This window comes from Schistocerca americana, chromosome X (genome assembly GCF_021461395.2).
Source record: "Schistocerca americana isolate TAMUIC-IGC-003095 chromosome X, iqSchAmer2.1, whole genome shotgun sequence".
Classification (NCBI taxonomy): domain Eukaryota; kingdom Metazoa; phylum Arthropoda; class Insecta; order Orthoptera; family Acrididae; genus Schistocerca; species Schistocerca americana.
In genome coordinates, this window is record NC_060130.1 from 321,166,555 (window position 1) to 321,190,886 (window position 24,332).

A 24,332-nucleotide genomic window follows, 5' to 3' on the forward strand; every position below is an offset into this window, starting at 1 on the left:
ATCTGCCTATGAATGAAGGTGTAGCAGAAACTGACTAGGAGATAGTAGGCCAGGTTGCAATGTACGTATTGAGGAGCTTCCCAGAATCCTGTACATTAAGTTTGAAGAGTTGAGAGCAACTCTTCTGCGAAAGGAAGATATTCTGTTGATCCTGGGCAATCCCATTATAAGTAGGTTGTTGAGGTTCTTATATTGGTAACGCCGCCGCCACGTAGCGCTCTGTATGAAAATCACTGGCTGTGCTGTGTGCAGTCTGTGGCTGGTTGGCATTGTTGTAATACTCGCCATTGTAGTGTTCGGCAGTTGGCTGTTAACAGCGCATAGCGTTGCGCAGTTGGAGGTGAGCCGCCAGCAGTGGTGGATTTGGGGAGATAAATGGCGGAGTTTTGAAATTTGTAAGATTGAATGTCATGAACTGCTATGTATATTATGATTTTTCAACACTATTAAGGTAAAAACATTGTTTGTTCTCTATTAAAATATTTCATTTGCTAACTATGCCCATCAGTAGCTAGTGCCTTCCGTAGTTTGAATATATTATTTAGCTGGCAGTAGTGGCGCTCGCTGTATTGCAGTAGTTCGAGTAACGAAGATTTTTGTGAGGTAAGTGATTTGTGAAAGGTATAGGTTAATGTTAGTCAGGGCCATTCTTTTGTAGGGATTTTTGAAAGTCAAATTGCGTTGCGCTAAAAATATTGTATGTCGGTGTAAGCACAGTCTTATATAATTTCTCTAAGGGGACGTTTCATATGCCGACTCTTAGCCGAGGATTCCTCACTGGAATCTTCTGATTTTTTCTTGTAGTTCGTGTAATTAGTGTAGCTTTTGTTTATTGCTAGCGCGTAATTATAGAGAGAATCTCCTTTGTAGTTGCAGTCTTTCATTGTTGTACAGTAAAACAGTTGTGATGAATGTAGATTTGCACAAAGTATTTCGCAGCTGCGCTTGCAATTAACTAGATATTATTTTCAGCGCTATGTTAATGTGTTCTCTTATTTTTGCTCTTCAAATTGTGCTTTTCTGTGTTATCGTGTGACATATCGTGACAATAATGGCGTGTGAAAAACGTAACACTAGGCTCCAAAGTAAATTGAGAAATAATAGTGACGACGAGCGTAGCTTACCAGCACCACTGTGTAATGAATTAACAGACATTCAAAATAGTAATTTGGTAACTGTGCGTAGGGAAATGGAGCGGGCGTCAAATAATGGTGTAGACAGTGAAACAGGTAGTGAACAGGGCAGCATTATCCATCGATCGGTCGGCAACATCTCGCCTCAGGAATCGGGAATGGCAGAACACAATATTGCAAATACTGTAGACTCAGGTTTTGGGTCCTCACCGTTTTCTCAAATAAGTTAAGACACATTTTCTGCTGGTCAAAATGTGAATGTTGGCGGTGCAAATTCACTGCCGAAAAGCATAGGGGAACAGATTCCAGACACAAATACATTATTATTGCAATTAATGCAACAAATGAAACAAAATCAGAGACAAACACAGCAACAGTTAGACACAATGGAACAAAACCTTCAAAAGTTAGACACAATGGAACAAAATCTTCAAACGTTAGACACGATGGAAGAAAATCTTCGAAAGTTAGATACCACACTTGAACAAACACGTGAAGGTTTAACTGCTGAGTGACTTAAAATCGAATCGAAATGTCAAAAAGTCTGTAATGACGTAATAACACAAATTTGTGAGCATTTCCAACCTATTTTATCGCGTCATGAATATGCATTACAGAATCACGAAGCAGCCATAAAAGAACTGCAAACTATTGTTCATGAAAATCACGACACCTTGCAAGCTAAAATTGACTCAGTTGCATCTAGCGATTCGGTTACGCAACTTGCAAAAACTCAGGAAAACTTAAAGGACACAGTAGATACGATTTCAACACAAATGGACACTCTGAAACTTGGTTCAGAAAAACACACAGTGGAAATAATTTCACTATCGGATGAAGTAGCCGAATTTTCAGATCAGTTCACTAACTTACCTACAAAGGCAGATGATGATCTGAATGACACAAGACCTGTGGCCTTCACGGACACTGAAGAGTATGAACAAATTAGAAAATTCAAACAAAATCTAAATCAAATCAATACACAGTACAAAAGAGAAATCCGGGAAGTACAAGATCAGTTGGCACAAGTAATACAAGAATTACGTATTTCAGAGGACACTCGCGCTCGAGTACGGGAAGAGGGACATAGAAATACGGAACAACCACAAAATAATAACACAGGACACTTCGGAAATTATGAAAGAAATTGGCAAGGCGCATTGGATTTTGAAATGGAACCGCCGAAACGAAGTAACAATGAGCGATGTGCGACTCGCCGACACGATGATTTTGACTATAAGCTGTTCTTTACTACACGTAAATTCAAAACATTTAAGAATTCTGACAACGACATTCATCCACAAGCATGGCTTCATCAATTCTCTCATTGTTTTCCTCCCCGCTGGTCATTGGAGCACAGGTTAGAATTTATGTGTGGCTACTTGGAGAATGAACCAGCTGTAAGAATGCGATCGGTCATTCACGATTGTCACAGTGAAGGAGAATTTTATCATGCCTTCCTCTCAGCATATTGGTCTCAAGCTACACAAGACCGAGTAAATCATAGCATCATGATGATGAAACACTTTGAACAATCTGAATTTTCCAGTCTTGTCAAATATTTTGAAGACATGTTGCACAAGAATCAGTACCTGTCAAAACCATACAGCCCCTCAGAACTCATCCGCATTTGCTTAATCAAACTACCTGAACATTTACGACATATTATTTTGGCAGGACGTTGCAAAGACGACATTGAAGCCTTTCAGGGACTGTTACAAGAAATGGAAATCGACACTGACAATCGCGGAACGCGAAAACAGGAACACAACAATTACAGATCACATCCGTCACAATTCCGCCATGAAAGAAATAATAACTAGACACGACAAGGCTATTCTTACAATGCAAATCGTGAACAAAACAGACACCACCCATATGACAACCACTGGCAGAGTAATAGTTACAGATAAAGGGCGCATTTCCGTAGTAATGAATATGACAGAGACAATCATAGAAACAGACAATTTGGCAACCAGAACTATTATTATCACGGGAGATAGAATAACTTCAGACGCAACGGTCCACCGTGCAGTGATAATTCAGGGAGAAATTCTCCCCCACTTAACCGACAAGAAAGAAACTACAGGAACTACCGACAGGACGACAGACGATATGATCGTAACGACAGACCTGAATTGCATCAGAACTGGCGGGATTCAAACAGAGCAAGGCCCTCTCGACAAGGTTAATTTGTAGAAGTTAGGTCTCCTAATCCCAATAACGACACGCGCCGACAAAGAGACTGACAATGACTCGCACCGCAGGCAGCCGTGTGCGCCGGCTGGCTCAGGGAATAATTACATAGACGCTAACCTTGAGAAAAATTCCAGTATTCTTTACCGACGTATACCACATGATAATTGTGTTGAAGTTGAAACACTGCATACTGGGAAGAGTAAAGGTTTACACCACATTTCACATGTAAAACCGTTTATTGAGAGATAATCTGCTTTTTAACTTTGTCTTTCCCATATAACTTTTCACTTTGCATTACTAGTATGCTTTGTCATACTTAGAATCGGTTAACATGCAACAATGTTTGAAGTTAAATATCCAATCAAGAAACAAGAGAACTTATTTAAACAGTAATTACAAATGCATTGTTATAGTGAACAGACGACACAGTGTTATTGTGTGCGTACATTCTTGCTTGTTAGTTGCACGATTACGTAACGACTATAAGGCTCACATACTTAGAACATATACTGCTAATGAGATTTTAATGCAACATTTTGGTTTACTTGAAAATACATTCTGGATTTAAAGTACTTTCTGTAAGATACCAGATGAGACAGTGGTTAGTTTATGTGACAGCTACACGATTTTATCACGACACTACTAATGAGTGACAATTTACAATGTTGCTTTTGCAGTGTTTCTGTTTTATATCTGCACAGTTTTTCTGTATTATTATGGAAAGTAGAATATGTTTTAGTAGTAACTTTGGTGGTATAGCTACAATGAGACTGCCTTTTCCGTAGCACAACAATACGTTACAGCACAGTACTTTCTTCATCACGGCAATAAGTGTAATAACTGAGATATCTATACGAAAAGCATTTCACTTTTGTTTATCATGAGGTAAGTACATTGGCTTCTGCAGAACTTAGCTTTCGGAGGACAATAACTACGACACTTCCACAGAGATTATCTTACAGCAAGACGCACATTTAGCGCTACTGGACACGTATTTGAGTGAGTAATTTTGCACTTAAATCATTTATTTTTAAAGATATTTGAAGTATAATGATACATAGGTTTTGCGTGATATATTTCATTCCATTGCTGTAAACTGTAACACCTGAGGGTATAATTACATTAATCCTCAGGGGGTACACGCTTACTTTGTGTATCATGTGTTTGGCAAGCACAAGGAGCCCTAGCTGATATGGTATTTGCTTACACTACTTTACACATCGGTACCATATTTCTCTAACACATAATTACACAGCTATCTGATCCTTTAACTGAGAGAGACAAACATCTTTTAATACATCAGTGACACATGTTTACGCAATTACGCAGTTGGGTAACTTCACACTTACAAAATTGTATTTTGTCTGTACTTTGTGAACTGTTCATATTTTTTTGGACACATTGTGATATTATGAGAGCTTTGAATGATATATTTGGTATGAGATCACGATTTTTAAAGTACGTTTGAGGCAGATGACACTTTTGACATGAGCAGAGAATTTTTTTTAGGTTTTGAAATTATTGGAGGAAGCTACGAGGATTTTGAGATTTGACTGAGGTGTTATGATGTTATTATTACGATGACTATGTGTATTATGCTGTTGCAGTATGTTTATAATCAATAAGCTGATGCTATATGAGTTATTTGATTATTCTACGTATTTTTTATGATGAAATATTGAAGAAGGAATAATGAGTAGTGGTTAGGGACTCTGGTTTGTGAAAAAGGTTGTTGGAAACCGAGAATCGTACTTTAAGAGTTATGAAATGTATGTAAATGCGTGAATGTATTTCAATGCCGACGAAAATTTTTTGGACACTGTTATATCAATAGGATTTTGTTTCTACAGATTTGTAACACAAATTCTTGGTCTGTGAAATATTTTTATATGAGACTGTCACTGTAGCAGAAACTGCTGTCGTAAGTATTTTGGTGAGAAAGTTAAGTGACCACCTTCATGTAATGCGTCGTGGGCACCCAGCTGCACGACAGACGCCTGGAAAAAAGTCATTAGTGTGTGCCTTTCAGAGGCACAGGTGGAGAAGAAAAAAAAAAGAGGCCATTATCCTCACTATTGACATTCCTTTGTAGAAAGCATCGTAAATACGACACCCTCAAACTTGAAAACATGATTACACTGTAGAGTTCTTAAATTATGATATTTACTGAAATGAAATGATGAGAAACGTTTCATGTCTATTGTCTTGCTAGTTGAAAGATTGTTTACTGCATTATGAAATGCCATATGGCTAGTGAATGACGTTACACGCCTTGCTTTGCCTATTTTGTTTAATATCTAGTTCCTAGTTGCACTGCAGCATTGGTTAAAATAAAATTTTATAGATGTACTAATATAAATATTTTATGCCTACAGATCCAGTAAAAAATAACTTTATGATGGATGTACTCCAAAAAAATGAGGGAGCACAAAAAGACATTTCCACTTCATAGGAATTGCATAGATAATTTTTGTCAGTGACTTGGTAACTTGTCTGCTAGAGCAAGTTACAGTGATGCATCACTCTAGTGTTAAGATGTGACATAGGTATTAAACATGGCCATTTTTACTGTAATATTTTTTCTGCTTGAACTTTATCATGTTTAGATATAATTTATTGCATTTTCTGCGGCTGTTTGCCAGGCATAGTGCTACTAAATTTCACTTTGTATTACTCTGTTAAGCTAGTTTTACAACTGATTTATTTTTCTTGTTGCTGTACATTGGCTCATATTAGTTGTAATATTGCATTGCTTGGTAATTTAGATTTACTGTAGCTTGCTTTGTCAATTTCCATTTTTTTTGTCATTGCTGTTTGTGTTAATTGTTTTGTGCTGCTGCATTGCCTCGTCCCACAGTTTATGCATCTGAGATCAGTAGATTTAAGTTAGCTTAAGAGGGGGTAGCCTATAAGAGAATGAGTTGTGATGAATTTGAAGAAATGCACTGAGAGGTTATACGAGAAAAGTACAGAAAGCAGGTATAGATAGGACTTTTTGGAAATAATGAGGAACGAAGGGAGATCTCCAAGAAGTAAAGAAAGTCTTGTTTGCAAAATACTGCAGTAAAACAAACCCCGTCCTTATTTCTGTTATCCCACTATGTGTTTGTGTACCCTTGTGTATTTATGTTCTTCCTGTCTTTATATGTTTATCTGATAAGACTTATGTTGTAGAATTTTTCTAATACTCAGCTACACGAACTATGATGAGGAATACTGTTATCCTCAAATATAATTTGCATTAATAATATGTTATTTTCTTTGTAAAGATGTTAGACATTATTTATTCTGTTTTGTTTTAATGCTCATGTGTGAAGTTGATGTTTCAATAATTATTCTCATCTTTTATGTATTTACTTATGTCATAATTCCTGTAACACTGATGTATATGTTTATTTCTATTGTTTTGTAAAGCCCCTATTACTACAATTGTTTTCTGTATTATTATGTTTTAATGATGTTTTTTGTACCTTTGTTATTGTATTCTTATGTTATAAAATTGTAATTGATACCAGTTCATCAAATTAAGTAACTTGTAAGTTACATTACACTGCACACGTTTCTGTTGGTCATAGTATATGGACAATATGTGAGAAGTAGGGACTCATAGTGTTTGCATGTGTGTTAATAATTCAGCAAGGGACTGGACAACAGCGTTGCTGGTTCTAAGGACAATTTAAAAAAATTATAATTTTTTTGGGAGTGCACAAGTGGTGGTGTATGGACTTGCTATATTGTCCGCAATACTCTTCGATGGTGATTGTGCACTTGCACAGTCGCAACAGATGGTTGCTGGCTGTCTCTACAAGGACTACAGTGGGTCTGCATCTTTGATGATCCACCAATACCATTATTTCCACAAGGACTGCAGTGGGTCTGCACCTCTGGTTGCCCACCAATATCATAATCTCTACCAGGACTACAGTGGGTCTGCTCTGTGATGACCTACCTACCAATACTCTTCAAAATTTCGACTGACTCTGCTGTGGGTTTGGTCTGTTGTGGACCAATACCTGTCTGCATGTCAAGAGTCAGCACTGTCTTTCCATTGGAAGGACAACACTACTTCTTCAAGATTGCATGGAAATCCACTACTTCCGTGTGCATTTTCTTTTACTGCTCAGACTTTGAGAAAAAAAAACACTGCAATTTTACTGTGATGGATGATCAGGACTGTCTTTATGGACTGTGAGAAAATTTTAACTTTTGACCAACATTGTATCAATAAGTGTGTGCATTTGATATCTTTGTTATTGTAATTATGAAAAATTGTATCAAATCATTATTGGCCACTGCCCAAAACAATTTGTAAAAATTTTTGTGGGGAGCATGGGGGCTATGTAAGTAGGTTGTTTAGGTTCTTATATTGGTAACGCCGCCGCCACGTAGCGCTCTGTATGAAAATCACTGGCTGTGCTGTGTGCAGTCTGTGGCTGGTTGGCATTGTTGTAATACTCGCCATTGTAGTGTTCGGCAGTTGGCTGTTAACAGCGCATAGCGTTGCGCAGTTGGAGGTGAGCCGCCAGCAGTGGTGGATGTGGGGAGAGAAATGGCGGAGTTTTGAAATTTGTAAGACTGGATGTCATGAACTGCTATGTATATTATGATTTTTCAACACTATTAAGGTAAATACATTGTTTGTTCTCTATTAAAAATCTTTCATTTGCTAACTATGCCCATCAGTAGTTAGTGCCTTCCGTAGTTTGAATATTTTGTGTAGCTGGCAGTAGTGGCGCTCGCTGTATTGAAGTAGTTCGAGTAATGAAGATTTTTGTGAGGTAAGTGATTTGTGAAAGGTATAGGTTAATGTTAGTCAGGGCCATTCTTTTGTAGGGATTTTTGAAAGTCAGATTGCGTTGCGCTAAAAATATTGTGTGTCAGTTTAAGCACAGTCTTATATATTTTTTCTAAGGGGACGTTTCACCATTCTAAGAATAGGGATTAGTAATAGGGACGTTTTCTGTATCCTCCACACCGGTAGTTAAGTAATCGATACGAATGAAGTTGTTTATAAGGAATGTTAAAGAGAAAGAGAGTTGCCGGAGTTCCCATGCAGAAAACAAAGGTTAAGGTAGTGGTTACTGGAAAGACAGTAAAGGTGAATCACCAAGCCAGAATAGACGACACAAAAGAATCTCAAAGCACCCAAAATAAATAGTTTTGCAAAGATACATAAAAATAACTGTCCAATTAGACCAGCAGTTAATTTCAAAAGTACTCCATCCTACCATCCAGTTAATCATGCACATAGAGTACTGAGATACAAATGGTACACTTTCACAAACAACAGAAACTTACGAAACATTATTTAACTGATATAAAAGACAAAAGACGTAAATATACCGTCAACAGCAAACCTGATATCATTTAACATCATATCCACGTACACAAAGACACCAGTAGGAGCAATAATCAGCGCTATTAAAGAACAGCAGCAGAAATGAGGGAATATAACAAATGCTTACGTGGACATTAAGTAACAGATTCCAGTATGTTGTCCTCGACGGCGAGCGTTCATCAGAGTCAAGGGTTTCTTCATGAGTGCCCCAGGGACGTGTGATAGGACTGTTGCTGTTCTCTACCATACATACATGATTTGGCAGACAGGGTGTGCAGCAATCTGCGGTTGTTTCCTGATGATGTTATGGTGTATGGTAAGTTGTCAAAGTTGAGTGTCTGTAGGAAGACACAAGACGACCTAGACAACATTTCTAGTTCTTGTAATGAATGGCAGCTATCTCTAAATGTGGAAGAATGTAAGATAATGCAGGTTAGTTGGAAGAAAAAACCTTTAATGTTCGGATACAGTATTACTAGCGTTTGTTTGACGCTGTAAAGTCATCTAAATATTTGACCGTAACATTGTTAACCCATATGAAATGAACGAGCATGTGAGAACTTTGGTAAGGAATGGTTGGTTTCTGTTTCTTGGGGAATTTTAGGAAAGAGTGGTTCACCTGTAAAAGAGACCGCATAAAGGACGCTGGTGCGACTTATTCTTCATTCAAGCTCGAGTGTTTGGGATTCATACCAGGTCGGATTGAAGGAAGACATCGAAGCAATTCAGAGGTGGGCTGCTGGGTTTGTTATCGATAGCTTCGATCAACACGTAAGTGCTACAGAGATGCTTAGGGAACTCAAATGGGAATTGCTGGTGGGAAGGCGGCGTTCTTTTCGGGAAACAGTACTGGGAAAATCTAGAGAACCGGCATTTTCAACTGACTGCCGAACGATTCTGCTTCCGACAACACACGTCGCGCGTAAAGACCACGAAGGTAAGATACGAGAAATCAGGTGCCACACAGTGACGCAGAGACAGTCGTTTTTCCCTCGCTCTATTTGCGAGTGGAACAGGAGGGGAAATAACAAGTTGTGGTACAAAGTACCCTCCGCCACGCAGCTGATGGTGGCTTGCGGAGTATCTACGTAGACGTTGATGTAGACGTGGCTATCTGCTCAACGCAATTATCGGACAAGACATCCATGACAATGTCGCACGAATCCCTGTTTCTGGCAGCAGTGTTGAGAGCATGACACTTCCAATCTATACCTGGAAGTTTAAGTCACCCCCTTTTACATGATCAGAAAAATTGTTGACGATATTCTGCAAGTTCTGTCTGAAGCACTATACTACTAGAGCTCCTGACCCAGACTGTCTATAAAAGCATCCGATTACCAATTTTGACCCAGGTTTGATTTTTAACTTCACCCTGATTAATTCACAATTAGAATGCGTGATAACCTCGATAGAATGTGATTCTTCAGTTTCTACCGTCGTATTTGTCACTCGAACAGTCCACGGGTATACTGCCGGTTCATAGTGTCCAACGGGCGCACTATGAACCGGCAGTATACCCGTGGACTGTTCGAGCAACCTCGATAGACTTTGTCTAAGTCTTTACTCCAATAAACACGCCGCCGCTATTGGTGACCAACCTATACTTAAGATAAATATTCCAATCTGAATTTAGGATTTTGTTGACATTAACGTCCAGTTTAAACCAACTTTCTGTCGCTTGAAGTATCTGCACATTATAACCTTCAGTGAGAGACACTAATTATGGGCGCTATCCTTGGATGCTCCTGAAGTTTATTGAAACCATATTAACCTTTTCTATCTCTGAAATGCGAGTACCAACATTCCCGGAAGACATTGTGGCTAATTTATCAGGTAAATCGTCTTTGACATTACACTTTTGCAGGTCATCTCGTACAAGAAATTCACCACGCAAACAACATAGAGAGTGATTCTCAGATTCTCAGAGAAAGCAATAGTTTCTATCAAAAACTTACAGTACGGCAGAACTATCACATACAAAAAGCGATGATACAAAGAAAGAAAGTCTAGAATGAAAATACAACATGGTGCAACAAAACACGGTTTGGAACACTTAATGAACTACTGCACAACAGCACTACCCCACATAATAACTAAACACTCTCTGATATTCAAAAACATCTCTTTTCACAATCCCAGTCCACCGCTGCTGTCTTTCTTTCTCTTTCCCTCCTCCCTCTCTTAACTTCTTCTATCTCTGTATCTCATTTTTACACACACACACACACACACACACACACACACACACAGAGAGAGAGAGAGAGAGAGAGAGAGAGAGAGATGCGTTCTCCCCCAGCAGAGTCATTGCAATAGTTCACATGAAACACTCAAAATCAGCGCCACACTACGGTAAGGCACACGATGAACAAGTGACCGATAGCAACGTAGGTCTTCGCTATTAATATAGAGATAGAAATGCCTGCTCAAATCACGTTTTGTGAAAATTCGTGTAAAGTAACTTGTGAGGGGGATATCACATAAAAATGGTGTGAGAACGGCGGAACTAATGACAGTACAAAGGGATATCCACCAGAGATACGCAACAGGGCGAACAGTGTAAGTACAGTAACATACATAAGCACTACACACGGAAAAGAAGGGTTGAAAAATGTACAAATTTTCTTTATGACTAATTTGCACATGACATGCTGTCAAAACAACAAAGCAGATACAATAAATCGATCTATAACAATGCATTCTCAAAAGGTATGTAATTTCTGCTGAGCAGTTGAAACACAACAAACAAAATGCATGTGTTAGGTCTACAGTTGACAAACGATAATGAACTACGTAATATACTTTACAGAAATAAATTCGGGCCATCGAGGATCACATATATGTGTTTAAACACATCTGTTGAATAAAAGGAAATAGTGTTTTGCATAATGCGGATTTCCGAGAAATTCAAATTCTAAATCGCAGAACATAGAAGATACTGAAGAGAAGCTTCGAACTTGAGCAAGACGATAGATTTCATGTGTGAATTTCATAAAATTAGGGCTAGTTTTCTTATCGTACTATCACTCACAGTGGATATGATTCACAGTCTTGATTTTATGAATTGTTGTACGATATCTGTGGACTTCGAATCAAGATTTATTGTGTCTATAACCGAGAATAAAACTGTGAGCCTTGAATTTGTAGACTGGGTTCAGAACGGCCTGTCGAGAAAGAGTGTTTTGTTTGGTTCCTAAATGTCCAATGCATTGGATATGTTGAAAACCAAGTAGAGCACGCAGACGTAGAGTTGAATGAGTTAATAAATCGTAAGTTAGAACATCTCGAGACGACCAGAGAGACGAAACAGCTTTGTGAAATTTAGCTTCAGATAGTGAGGTATTCTCCAAACTACTCAGCACAATCAAGGACTTCGCATACCGCTTGAACATTAAATTTTTTTCGTGTGATCATATGCAGCTCCTGTAAAGTACTAGGAGCAAGTGGAACAGGAATTATGATATGTCGCACCGGAATGGTTTATTGAAACCGCTACTAGCTCCTACAATAGCTACTTACAGTCAGTCGCTAAGTAGAATCGTTGGATTCGGTTGGTGCTCGACGCGTGCCAAATTAACACCATTATCAAGTTTCAGTAGGACCAGTTTGAACACTGCAAGAGTTAACGCAACATTTACATGGGGTATAGGTGCGCAACTCCGTCGACCTGATAGTGAGTTACTGGCAAAGAGCATTCCATCCTGAGTGCCATCCGTACATTGCTTTTCTGTGCTTGAGGCACTGATTACAATTCAGGAAGCTACCATTCGGCCTTAACATGTCATCAGCTACGTTTACTAACTCCAGAAAATATGTGCAAAGGGGTAATCCTCTATTTCTATGAAGTGATAATTGTCGAGAAAACTTAGGATGACCACAATAGATCGTTTGGAATATTGTTATAAGTATTTAGAGAGCGCAGCGCAATGGTAAACCCCATGATATCTGAATTTGGTGGCTAAAAAATTAACTCCCGAAATCATTTAATTTCTCAATAGACACTTCAGCCAGACCCTGAGAAAGTTAAGGTTAACCGGAGACTACGCTGCATTAAGTGCCAACTTCATGTTTATCTAGGTTTGGTAAACTTTTACAACCGTTTTACTGTCATCACCATAACAAAAGCCCACTCTATCAACTAAAAGGCAAGAACACTGTCTGGTCATCGGAAGAGGTCACACAGCGAGAATTCGTGGCACTACAGAAAGCGCTGAGCACTACACCTATACTAGGACTTCCGGACATTAACAAAGAGTTTTCTCTGGCTTCCGATAGCCCACGCACTGGCACAGTTATCCACCTATTCCAGAAAGGTTAACGAAATGCTGAAGTCATGGCTCAGACAAATGCATCTGCTAGTCGCTTGTTAAAAAAGTCCGAACGTAACTGTTCAGCTAAAGAGCTCGAATTCCTCGCAGTTGTGTAGAGTTTACAGGGTCCCATTACTTCCTGTTTGGGTGGCATACAAAAATGTTATGTGATCAAAACGCGCTGCAGATTCTTATGAATTCAGATTCAAGCACAGTCGTTTCAGATTCAGGAATGACCGTTCAATGTTGTTTATATTACTGAGAAAAATAATTTGTTAATGGACGCACTATCATTTGCTTCTGCAGGATAAAAAATCGTAGACGAAAAGAAACTTTGTGTGAAAGTATTTGAAACCTAGTATCTAAAGTAGGTGCCTTTCCAGAATTTCGTCAGATTTATCCTATGTGACATCTCTTGGGAACAGAAACAGGCTCCAGTATTATGGGATATAAAGACCAGGTGGAGGGATAGAAATGAGTTAATGATTACACAAAACAATCTTTTCAGAAACAAGTTACTGTTTAAGAAAAGAGAATCAGGTGATTACAACTGGCTAATCTACATACCAGAAGAGTTTCTTAACAAATCAACATGAGATGTGCACCATAGTTACACAAGTTTTGGCAAAAAGAAAATCTTCGCTATATTAAGAGAGTCAGTATTTTTCCACAATATGGAGAGAAGAAGATGGAAGGCATTAGAGACTTGCAACGCATAACAGCGTGTAAAGGTAGCAAAATTATGGCAAAAGACCCCACTCTTTCCAGTAGTACAAGTGAAGTTGCGAGAGTTCACTGCAACAGATTTATCCGGTCCATTAAAGAGGCCAAGGCATGGCCAGTATGTCAATATGTATTGGTTATAGTTGAATTAGCGTCAAAATTCGTGGTTCTTACATCGCTCTGGACAGCTACCTCTAAAGCAGTATGCAAAGCATTTGCTACAGGTTTTCTGAAAGATTTGGAAAGTATAAACCAGGTGATACTGGGCAAGAAGCCCCAGTTTAGGTTCTGACAGCGGCAAAATTTTCATCGGTCTAACACACTCGATACGGTCTTGCTCACATGCTGCAGGACAGACTAAAGAATCATGAGCCGCCAATAATTATTACAGATCTGCTATAAATTTTTTTAGTATGTTGTGAATCAAAATAAGCTAGACAAATGTCTAATATTTATTGTTTTCTTTTACAAACCGGTTTTCAACTGTTTCACCATAGTCAGGTACAAAAATATACTTTGTGTGTGTGTGTGTGTGTGTGTGAAAGTTTTGTACGATCAAAGATATTTAAACTAGTGCACTTTCAGAGTCTCTCAGTTGGTTGAACGCTGTTAATATTTCGTTTAGGACTAAAACAAGTTACATTATTTCAGTGAAAAAGAGATGAAAAACTTTCTAATTTAGAAAAAATACGTGACATATTAAAGAGTGAATTATACAACAGAGTACATAATTGTACTGAGATAAAAATACGTTATCAACAATCTTTGATGACACGTTCCAAGGTATTGGCTGAACAAGGTATTCTTGTCTTTAACGGGCCCAGTATTACGAAACAGGTAAGATATTAAAAGTAAGCTCTAACTTGGAGATGAAGAAACTGTGATTACACAAAATAAAATTATAACAGGGCAAGTGAAACTACAATAAGTGGAATAAAGGAAAAGTGGGACACGTGAATTGGAGCGTTCATTTACAAAATGGTATTGGTGGGTGGGGGGGGGGGCGGGGGGGGGGGGGGTTACGAGTTGTGGTTGCAGGTAGAAGTGGCGAGGAAGGGAACTGTCCATGATCATTCAGTACAAAGCCTGAACTATTGGACATATGTACATTAAGTGAAGTTATTGAAGTAGCAGCTGGGGGAAAAAGACTGCAAGTATTAATTGTAAGATGTGATTAAATTTAATGCTGACTAATCGGGGACAGCCGTGCGTGTTAAAGCTCCGTTTCCGGGACCGGGAGATGCACCGGAACCGTATCGTACCCGACATGCGGGTTAACGCAGTGATTCTGTTTTCCGACCAGCCTCGATATGGTTATTATGCGGTTTCCCACATTCCACTACGTAAAAACTGGGCAGGTACCCAGGTTCCGCCACAGTTAACCCGATTCGTTAACATTTAGAAAACTTCCGCTCACTTTCACGCAGACAGCTGGCGTACTCATGTTCCGCCTCAGGGGGTTGATTGCAGGGAGGGGGAAGGGGGAGAGGTTAACGGGGTGGCGGCAGGAAGGACAACCGCCCCCCCCCCCCCCTGAACTGAACATGCTGAATCCGTTAACCACCATGCCGACCCTGTGCTGGGGGACAGAGACACAACAGAAAACAAGAAGTTTCTGTGAGGACAATATTCACAACTTTTGTTATTGTGGATAACGTGTTAAACGTTCGTTTACTGAAGCTGAAATGAAGAACTTACTGGCAATGCGCACATTTGTTAAAGAAAACTAGCGACTGGAATAATACTGTATATCTGTATTAGAAGCAAAAATCTTGCCAAAATATCTGAGAATCTACTTTTAGTTGCAATTCTGATGTTTTCTTCCAACAGTACGTACAATACCTAAAAGCTGCTAAGCAGTAGTTGCGTTATTATATTTGGAAACCGGACGTACGTTTCCGTTTCTGTACATTTAGCAATATGTGTCATATAGCGTTATTCATAGGCATGCAACCATTGTAAATAGACGTAACAATGGACGGTAACTACGTACAACCAAAACGTGGAGGAAACATTGTCTCATATCGAGACGTGCGTGAAAGTAAAGTCTGGAGCATTCCACGCGGTGGCTACCACTACGACCCCACCGAGTATATCGTCGTGAAGCGAAGCTGGCTGGACAGCACTGTGAGTCCTTATCGTGTCGTTGCTCCCCGTCAGCTACGTGTCAGTGACAGTTGTTATCAAGTCCAGAAGCTCCTCTACAGGGAGAGTAGGTACACCACAATAAGGACCTCCGCCTCTGACGTCACCTGCGTTTACTGATTCATCTGTGTGTTCTCTCTACCCAAAACAAAAGGAGAGCAGCACACAAATGCAGGTCAGAAAAGAGATATCGGTATTGCTCGAACATTTTAGCAAAATATCTTGAGTTGTTTCGACAACAAATATTTTTACTGTTAAAATACTGTGAACTGACCGCAATTTCACTGTAACGGAAGTGGTGTCTTAAAAATAAGACGACGACCCTTATTTCTATGTAAAAGCAGAGACAGCAACCGTTGCAAAAGAAGTATCAACTAAAAACTGTGGAAATGCCCGTCTATCTTCGGCTGAATCAGCTTGAATAATATCCGGCAATCTTAGCTGAAAGAGTAAAACGCCTGAAGCTTCATCCGTAATGTAACTGAACAACTAAATGTTATTTTCCGACACTTACATTCAGTAATTCGCCATCCATCTCAGAATACAAAGTACCAGACGTACAAGAGCCCATAAGAGAGGTCACAGATTAACGGGAAACATATAAAGTTACTCGATCTAAACCATACGTACAGTTACTTTACTTTTAATTGGAAGATTGATTAAAGACCTATGGACTATCCATAGACTTTTCCATACCTGGCAAAAGACATGATATTTTCCTTCATTATCAGAACACATTCAGCAGGCAGATTCTCCTTCTGAGTAACATAGTGGATTAAAAATACACGTAGATGGCACCTTAATTTCAGTCAGGAGTGATAACAATGATTCCATTAAATAATCATTTTACTCAGTGATATACACAGAAAATCAAATTCAGTTGGATATCAGGAAAGTAATAGTTTTAATATCCCCTATACACGCATATAATCCACAACACAGACACTTTCACTTTTCTTATAAATCATCTAGTCGATACCGTAGTTCTTCTTATTTCAGTGCCTGCTAAGAGAAAATAGAGAGGAATTCCGCCTTATGCAAGAGACCGTTTTATAGGTTTGTTTTCAAGAACACTGATAAATACAGCCAGTCTGGTATCTATCAACAAACTTGCAGTTGCTGTTAGACCGCAAGCTGTACAGAACACCTCAGAGTACTGAAAAGTAATAGCTACCACTCAACATTTCCTGATCACATAACACCACTCATCAAACAGAAACTGATTTTATAATTCTTGAAACTAGTAAGATTATAAATAAAAAATTAACATGATAAGAAAACTGTCACATTCAAAACTCAATAGGCGAGGAAAGAAAGACTTAAAGGAATACACATTACAGTGCAATAAATCCATCTTTGCCACAACAGAAGTTCAAAATGGTTCAAATGGCTCTGAGCACTATGGGACGTAAGTACTGTGGTCATCAGTCCCCTAGAACTTAGAACTACTTGAACCTAACTAACCTAAGGACATCACATACATCCATGCCCGAGGCAGGATTCGAACCTGCGACTGTAGAGGTCTCGCGGTTCCAGACTGTAGCGCCTAGAACCGCTCAGCCACAACGGCCGGCCACAACAGAAGTACTATATAAATAACTTTCCACCCCATAACTGCATATGGTCACCCTCTAAAATTAAATTCCCCTCCCCACACTCCACACCATTCATCCTATCTCCCGATATACGAGGGCTGTCCAGAAAGTAAGTTACCATTGATCGGGAAATGGAAACGACTATGATAATCCGATAACGCTTTGCAAAGATGTGTTGCGCAGTGTCTCTAGTATGACTCTAGGTAGAATTATGTCGCTCTTTTCATTCATGAGCTCTTAGTGAGCACGTAAAGATGTTATACAAAATAGTGTCTCCTGCCAAGTACGAGGGCCTGGCGAGAATATTCCCCTAAAGCTATGCAACCAACATTACATAACTGTCATGCGGTTTCTTCTTCAAGACAATTCTCAGCCTCATTCTGCATCGTTTCAATTGGAAATGTTTGGTTACCCACAATACAGCCCGTAATTGTCTCCCACTGAGTTTCATCTCTGCTCAAACGAACCGCTGGCTATGAAGACAACATTTTGGCACAGACAACGAGCTTTAGACCAGCGTAGAGAATTGGCGGAAAGCACTGGTGGCTGCCTTCTATGATGAGGGTATTGGAAAGTTGGTACAACGCTACGACGAATGTCTGAGTCAGAACGGCGACTACGTAGAGAAGTAGCTGAAAGGTGTAGCTAACTGTTGCAAATGAAACAGTTCTGATTTTCACTGTGATTTTCATTTCGCGATCAATCGTAACTTACCTTCTGGACAGCCCTCGTATGACTCCCTCTCTCTCTCTCTCTCTCTCTCTCCCTCTCTCTCTCTCTCCGTCTCACACACGTACACACACACACACACACACACACACACATACACACACACACACAGATGCTACTCATCACAAACGTCAACATCCCTTAAAATTCGCGCTCCACATCCCAAACCAACACGTCACGGAACAAATGAACACCGTATATCCATAACAACATTTAATGGCGGAAAAAGCTCTCTGCTAGGCTAACAAATCATATAAAACCCTTACGTAACGTCAACAGCGAAAGAAAGAAGCGTATTAACTCTTCGCAAACACTGAGAAAAACTAAAACAAAAAACAGGAAATGAACAATAAACAGAAAAACAAAATAGGTATTTTTTCAAGATGGCAAGCTCTACATTTTGTAGCACATTGAAGGCTTTACCAGCATCAAAAATTAATCGCTTTATGTGAGGTATGTAAAAAAAGTGTACGTCCAATTTCTTTTCAAATTTACTGTAAAACCAAAGCCTTTAAACATATCGCAGATGAAGAACATATAATACTTTTCTCTTGAGGGAATATCCACAATTGTTATTCATCATCAATGATCATATCCTAAACAGTTATAAAGATTATTTACTTCTACATAGCAAAGCACATCCGGCTTGAGGACATGTATCCCATCTTCGGAAGCATATTAAAATGTGCGTCCACAAAGGATGCCTAACAGTTGAAAATAAGTTAACCTGTATTAACCTCAGTTATGCATTCTTTGTGGACTCACATTTTAATATGCGCCTCAAAATGGAATACACGTCCTGAAACCGGCCTGTGCTGCCCTTGTTAAAATTACGACAGTAGTGGCTTTTATCACTGATTAACATATAACGTCACGTTAAAGTGATATATGTCTCAACTCTGAAATGTATGTAAGCTAATGTGAAATATTTGGCTCTTAACAATCGTTCCTTTGACAAACGTAAATGATTTATGACAAAAGTTCATATAACCCACATAATAATAACTATTTCGCAGGAGAAACTAGATAAATAAATTCACCTAAGATAGCCAAAAAGTTCTGAAACATGTCTGGATGATAATAAAATTATAAAACGGCTCCTTTGCATGAGGCGGAATTCCTCTCCAGATTCAACGTTCTTGTTTTGGTATTTACTCTGAAGACTAGTTTGATGCAGCTCTAGTATATCCTGTGCAAGTATATTCATTTATTCGTAGCTACTGGAAACCACATCCATTTCAATCTGTTTGCTGTAGTGAATCGTTGATCTCCCGCTAAAATTTTAATTCCCTCCCCCCCATACCCCCGAGTTGCTCATATACCCCATAGTAATTATTCTTGAAGTCACAGTGTTTCTAATGGTTCTGTTCTCTACTTGTATGTATTGCTCATCGTTCACGTTTCACTTTCACGTAACGCTACACTACAGGCAAATAGTTTCAGAAAACATTTAGTAACATTTAAATGTATATTCAGTGTCAACAAATTTCTCTCTCTCATAATTGCTTTTCTTGCTACTTCCAGTGTACATTTTATATCCTATTTGCATCTGAATTTGTATGTTGTTTTACAACCCGGATATGAGAACCTGTCTGCTTCTTTTGCTATGTCAGTTTCCTATTGTAACTCACGGAACATTGTCCCACTTTATTATCTTCACTGACTTGTTTAACATTCATCTTTTAATGTATTTTCAAGACGCCATCCATCCAGATCAACTCTCGTCTCTGACAGAATTAATATGTCATCGGAAAACCTTGAAGTTTCTTATTATTCTAATGGTGCTTCAAATCCTACGCCAAATTTCTCCTGGGTATTCTTTGCCGCTTGGTCAGTGTACATACTGAATAACACCTAAGACAAGCTACAGCCCTGTCTCACCCCTTACTCAGCTACCACTCCATATCATAAGCAGACTTCGTCTCATGTAACTGCACCTTCAGTTTCATTTCAGACTTTAGGTATCCTTTCCCTCTCTGTTTTTACCTGATAACATAATATTACAGATAAATAAAAATATCTTCATTACTAGCGATTAAAATATCTCTGTGCTTCATACACAGACTAGTGCAATAACGCTGGCATGTGCAGTTTTGTAGTGTGAGCGTACACGGACAGATATCTTCAAACGCTAATATCACGAACTCCATTTGTTCAAATGGTTCAAATGGCTCTGAACACTATGGGACTCAACTGCTGAGGTCATTAGTCCCCTAGAACTTAGAACTAGTTAAACCTAACTAACCTAAGGACATCACAAACATCCATGCCCGAAGCAGGATTCGAACCTGCGACCGTAGCGGTCTTGCGGTTCCAGACTGCAGCGCCTTTAACCGAACTCCATTTGTTGTATGGTGTCTAGTTGGTATGATGTATCGACAAAATTATAAGCTATACTGTCGACGCAGCACATAAATCACACTAATCTCGTCACTAGGATTCACAACACTGACGCTAGTATGGTTAATACTAGAAACAACACTTGGCCAAGGTGCGCCGAATAATATTCTCTACGTCTTCAGCTGAAGTGTCCTACTTTCTGAATGTACGTGCAGAGGTCGGACGCCGCAATACACGTCCGATAGGCAAAAGTGTAAGGTTTCTATGATGGGTGTCCTGCTAGCAACATCATCTGTCGCCTATGAAACTATTTGATATGACGAAGTAATTATACACTCGACTCGTTATTCGGGGGAAAGCAGATCGTAGTACCCGTTTGGAAACTTGACTTAGGTTTTGCATAGCGTACTTTCAGGTGGATGGAGAGATGCTTCTGAATGTGACATCAGTGTTTCTCTTAACACGTTCGATGCGATCTTAAGTACGAGCAATTAACATACGATGAGGAACCTTCTAAAGGGCGACAGATAACTGCGATCACAGCGATCCGCCGCATGGGCCATTGATCGCTTCACAGATCGCACTTGTATGAGCACATAGTGATGACTGGTCGGTCGTGTGTTAAGCGTCCGTATACTAGGAGCCAAAATCTTACCCAAGAAAAACTTTTCAGGTTTTGTCCTGTACCTCAAATACAGAGACCTAATTTAACACAAATAGGCATCTGTCACACTTGGGTCGTGCGATAAGCTTATAAGCGTCGTAACCATTCCAGAATGAATTTTTCACTCTGCAACAGTGTGTGTGCTGATATGAAACTTACTGACAGAGTGAAACTGTGTGCAGAACCGAGACTCGAATTACGACCTTTGCCTTTTGCGGGCAAATGCTCTACTAAGTGAGCTACCCAAGCACGGCTTGCCACTTGTCCTCATAGCTCTTCTTCCGTGCCAGCCGCGGTGGTCTCGTGGTTCTAGGCGCGCAGTCCGGAACCGCGCGAATGCTACGGTCGCAGGTTCGAATCCTGCCTCGGGCATGGATGTGTGTGATGTCCTTATGTTAGTTAGGTTTAAGTAGTTCTAAGTTCTAGGGGACTGATGACCACAGCTGTTAAGTCCCATAGTGCTCAGAGCCATTTCTTCTTCCGTCAGTACCTCATCCCCAACCTTTCAAACTTCATAGAAGTTCTTCTGAGCTGGGGCTAAACCATGTCTCTGCCAAATCTTTTCTGTCAGGAGTGCTAGTCATGCAACTACCGCAGGTGAACTTCCCTGCCGTTTGGAAGCCAGGTCGTGAGGTACTGGATGAAGTAGAGCTGTGAGGACGTCTCGCGAAGACTGTTTGTGTATCTTAGTTCGATGAGCGATTGCTCACTAAAGGCAGGGGTCCCGAATTCGAGTGTCGGTCCGGCACACAATTATAATCTTCGAGGAAGTTGCGACACCAGCATTGCTTCAAACAATTTCAACAGCTCCTTTGATTTAATGCGAATGGAGAGAAACAATTCAAACAGAGAGCAGATAAGCGTCTTAAGCAAAGCAGGAAAAAAATTTGGCAACTAGAACTTCGAAAAAATGACATAATACTCAAACAAAAGATTATCTGAGATATCTCATAACGAAACATAGCTTTCTCTGGGAATATTAAAAATATGCATTTTTAAAAAAATTCTCACTGATTACGTCTCATTATAAAACGTCTGAAACACTATCCACTATTGCTCAGACAGTCTCTACGCTCATATGGTGTGTCAGTACGCTTTCCATGTTCGGCTCAGTTCTTACACCTGTTCCACATGATTTGCTTTTTCCCCTCGGTTGGTTCCCGCTTTTGCACACTGTGTGCTTTTATGTCACCTACTCACATCTCTTTGGATTTCCATTAGGGGAGGTAGTCATTTTCTTATTTTTATTCTGTTATCATACAGTGTCGTCTTACTCCCCAAACATTTGTTAAAAAGGTAATGTGAATTGAAAAGTAACATGTCGGTTAAGTGGAAGAATAGTTTTTAAGCCAAGGGATGGACTTCAGTATACATAAAAAATACATCATATCCTGCCTATCAGTACCAGACATATCCACACTTTGTTAACAGTGATTTTGAGATTGTCTGTTGGCGTGAATTCGTCACTTGTATCATTGTGTTTCGAAATTCCATACAAATATAGCAAATGTCTCATTTATCCTTCCATTTTCCGATCTTCACAACTTGCCTTTGTCGCACAGTTATAATTTTTTTACTTATTTTTTCAGATACTACTTCTTTAGCAGTGATCCTGCTATTTAAGCTCAGTTTTCTCAGTACAGTGTGTTTTCAGTTTCAATAAGGTTTTAGCTAACTCAAAGCTAGTGTAGTAATTGTCCGTATAAATATTATGGCCAACATGGAACTTCCCCTCCAACAAACGCTAAACAACTGTTTGAGCGTGAGATTTTCCACGCATATCGTCAAGCATCCCCCTGTACACAGCGTAACTATTTACAAATCTATCCTGATTGTCTAGCATGTACGTTTTGATGCCATATTTATGGCTTTTATTTCCTATATACTGTGTAAAGGACAACCTCCCCTTCCAAAGAATAACTGATGTATCTAAAAATAGGTCTCTTCCTGGATAATAAACTTTGCACCTTTTATTGTTAAGATAATTTAGTATGGGTCGTATTCCATATAGTCGATCATCTGGTTTTGAGCGTCCTGGATGTGGATTTATAACACCATATAATGAGTGTGTAAGATTATCATGTATCTGTCTCTTATCATGCTCGTCGCTATTCCTCTATTTTGACACAGAATACCTTTCTCTGAATAATAATTACTCCGGTGGTTTTCACGTTACCAGTTGTAACGAAGTACCTAAGAAGTCAAGTATTTCATCTGTACCAACAGGTTTTCACCTACAGATCGTACACGTATCATATGTGTGTGAATTCCTACGGTCGCAGGTTCGAATCCTGCCTCGGGCATGGTTGTGTGTGATGTCCTTAGATTAGTTAGGTTTAAGTAGTTCTAAGTTATAGGGGAATGATGACCTCAGAAGTTAAGTCCCGTAGTGCTCAGAGCCATTTGAACTATTTGAACCTAAGGGACCGAACTGCTGGGGTCATCAATCCCTAGACTTACACACTATATAAACTAAATTATGCTAAGAACAACACATACACCCACGCCCGAAGGAGGACTCGAACCTCAAGTGGAAGGGTCCACGCAATCCGTGACACGGGGCCTCAAACCACGCGGCTTCTCCGCGCGGCCACTACACCTATCCTTCATATCATTACTCGGAAATATATTCACAACATTGCCATTAGTTTCATCAAAAATTTTATGTAAAATGTTTTGTGTAAGTAGTAGCCTAAATGAATCTACAGGTGTTTAGTGACTTAGGCTGAAACGTCTACTGTTGTCAGGATGACGACGTGTGTAGTGTAGCGGAGCAGGACAGCCGGACCACTGAGCGCTAATTGCACAACGTTAGCAGCACAACGATATGTTCATCAAACTTTACAGTCTTATATTCTCCTTTGTGTTGGCGTCAAGGGTGCCTATTCTGTATCTTTCCGGCATTGTGCCGATCGTTTCGGTACTCAAGAGCACCTAACGGTCTAGTACTCGAATTAGAGCCCCTGCATTATTCAGTATGCATTTCGGAAGCGATACCGTTCGGGTCTAGAGAACCGAAGCGCTGTTGTCAGTCGCATCGAGTAAGCCAATGAAAAGCAAGCGGCCGCAGATCCGCTCATGCGCACTGCAGCGCGCACAGCGCCACGAACACAAAGCGGCTAGCAGACGACACATGCGCGCTATTCTTCAAAGTACCAA